This window comes from Gossypium hirsutum, chromosome A06 (genome assembly GCF_007990345.1).
Source record: "Gossypium hirsutum isolate 1008001.06 chromosome A06, Gossypium_hirsutum_v2.1, whole genome shotgun sequence".
NCBI lineage: Eukaryota > Viridiplantae > Streptophyta > Magnoliopsida > Malvales > Malvaceae > Gossypium > Gossypium hirsutum.
In genome coordinates, this window is record NC_053429.1 from 16,190,725 (window position 1) to 16,194,000 (window position 3,276).

Here is a 3,276-nt window from a genome sequence, read left to right on the forward strand (position 1 = left end):
TATAAGTGTTGTAATAGCCCGATTTTGGGCCTAGTCGGAATAGTGGTTTCGGGACCACAAATCCGACGAGGGAAAATATGGTTATTATTATATTTTTATGGTCTACAATTTCACGGAAAATTTTCGTAAAAATTTCGTTCGAAAATTTCGACGTTTGGGCACTCAATTTAGTCAAAAGGACTAAATTGTAAATAGTGCAAAAGTTGAGTTCTATATGTAGAAGTATCTAATTGATATGAAATTTTAAATTGGAGGTCTTTATGTGGTAATTAGACCATTAGTTAGTTGATGGACAAAAATAGACATAAGAAATGAGAGAAATAGATTTTTTTTAAGTGTGGGCATATTAGTCATTTGGTAATAAAAAAAATAAAATGGGAAAAAGATGACAAAAATCATCATCTTCCTCATTAGTTGCTGCCGAAATTTGAAGGAAGCCATAGCTAAGGTTTCTTTGCTTTCTCAAGCTCATAGTAAGTGCATCCTAGCCCCGTTTTTAATGTTCTTCGCATTTTTGGAATCCTCGTAACTCGGTTTAGCTTATTCTAGCAATAATTCGTGTTAGGGCTCATATTTGGAAAAATACCCATAGGTGAAATGTGTTTATTTTGCTGTTTTATGGTGGAATATGAAGCTATAAATTATGTTAAACAACTTTTGCTAAGCGATTTTAAGCGAAAACGGGTAAATAGGCATAATCGGTAAAAATAATTATTGTTCATAAGTGTATGTTAGAGTGAGAATTTGATGTTGCCATAGAAGGGAAAAATGTTCAGCATGTCATAAAACCTAAGAATAAGTGATGAAGTTTAATTTCCGAGCTTGGGGACAAAAGTGTAATTATGCAAAAGTTTGGGGGCAAAATTGTAATTTTTCAAAAAGTTGGGTGGTGGATTATTTTAATGAATGTGAACATTAAATGAGTTAAATTTGCTATTATAGATCAAGAAAGACGTGAAGATTATCTCAAACGAGGAAAAGAAAAGATAGTGGAGTGAAGTGCAAAATTACGATATTTTGCACCGAGGTAAGTAAACACGTGACTTGATGTATTATTTTGACATTAATTGATATATGTTGAGATTTATTTGGAATTAAAATAAATGTTTGGCCATATCCTAAAAATGTTGTTAAATCGGGAAAGGTGGTAAAGAGTTGCAATATATGATTTATGGGTTGAACACTCGGAATAAGCCGAAGTATGTTGTACATAAAGGGGTTGCTGTGTGCTGATTCCCCGATTCATTGGTGGTGCTATGTGCGATATCCACCGTATCTTTGAAATGTGAAAGGGGGTTGCTATGTGCTGATTCCCCCGAGGGGTTGCTAAGTGCTGATTCCCCGATTCATTGGTGGTGCTATGTGCGATATCCACCGTATCTTTGAAATGTGAAAGGGGTTGCTATGTGCTGATTCCCCCGAGGGGTTGCTAAGTGCTGATTCCCCGGTTCATTGGTGGTGCTAAGTGCGATATCCACCGTATCTCTGAAATAAAAAGGGGGTTGCTATGTGCTGATTCCCCCAAGGGGTTGCTAAGTGCTGATTCCCCGATTAAGTGGTGGTGCTAAGTGCGAGATCCACCAATAACGGTTAACATTCCGAGTGCTCAACGAAAAAGTGTGGAAGGTGAATATTGCCATATGGTGGAAATTTTTATGGGGCAAATATTGAGTTGGATACTAAATCGATCCATGTATGAGATGGGAGAAAATATCAAAAACGAAAAAAAGAACGATTTAGTTATAAACTGTGTTGAACAACAGCAGATGGGTAACTTTGAAAAATCACCATAAATGGTGAAAAATGAATGGGAAGCTGAATAATATATGAAACTGAAGCTGAATGTGTCTATTTTCATATGAAATAAATAGAATAAGCAAAAGAGTTGTATTTTTGGAGATATCTGAATTTTTACTGAAACAGGGCTGGATTGATTTCGGGATCCCCTGTTCTAACTTTGGAAAATCACCAAAAATTGTAAAAAAATAATTATGGTGTGAAATTTATATTCCTGGATTCCTTATTGACTCTATTTTTGATAGAAACAAGCGAAACCATTTTTAAAATTTTGTACAGAGAGTTAAGTGAATTTTTTTGAGAAAGGGTCAGAACCGTTGGGCAGTGAAACAGGGGAAGTTTTAATGAATAAACTGTACTAATTGGCTGGGTAAAAAATTTTGAAATTTTTATGGTGAAATGGTATATGAGTCTAGTTTCAGGGAAAATTTACGAAACTCAATTTGGAGCCCTGTAGCTCTGGATAAAAATAAATTAGCAACTATGACGCAGAAAAACAGTTTGCTGGAAATTGCCTAAACAATGAAGTTATTCATGAATAAGTTTATATTTTGGTGTAGTTATGTGAGTAATTACTTATTTATCATGTGTTTACTTACTAAGCTATATGCTTACTCGATTTTATTTTTCCCTTGATTATAGTGACTTCCGACAACTCGGAAATTTGGAACGAAGTCAGACAATCATCCACACTATCCTTCACACTTGGGGTATTTTGCTACTATCGTTCCGGAAAATTATGGCATGTATAGACGACCTATGAAATATGGAATCATCATGTAAATATATGTTATGGTTTGATTTAAAATGTGGTGTTCATTAATAGTTAAATTGTGAGTATTATTATAAATGAGTTTGGTTGATATATATATATTGGATTGTGATTTAAATTTGCAGGAGGTTTAAGCAAAATTAAGCAGAAATGCTGTCGAAATTTTTTTTTAAAAAACTTAGTAATACCTCATACTCTGTTCCGAGCCGGAATACGAGTAAGGGGTGTTACATTTTAGTGGTATCAGAGCTACGGTTTAGTCGGTTCTCGGACCAATAAAATATGTGTGAAAGTCAGTCTATACATGCCATCAATATATTGTGATAGTGTGATGATTTCTGACAATTTAAAATTTTGTTTTATATAGTAAATGGATCCTAATCGAAGTATGGCAGATGATGTTGAAAGTAACACGCCGGTTCCCGCACAAGGGACCGCGCATGAAGAGAGTAGACATGAGACACATGGACAGGATGAGGCTCGAGAAGCCTTCCTCCGAATGATGAGTGATTGGTATACAGAATATGTCCGTGTAAATCCGAATGTTCCACCTCCTCCACCCCCTCCTATTCCTTCGCCGGTCCCCGTAGCTCCACGAAGTGCTGAATTGGTGAGATCAAGTAAACCACCCGTTGATAGAATTCGAAAGCATGGGGCTGAAGATTTCAGGGCCAATGTTGATGATGATCCGGAAAAAGCCGAGTTTT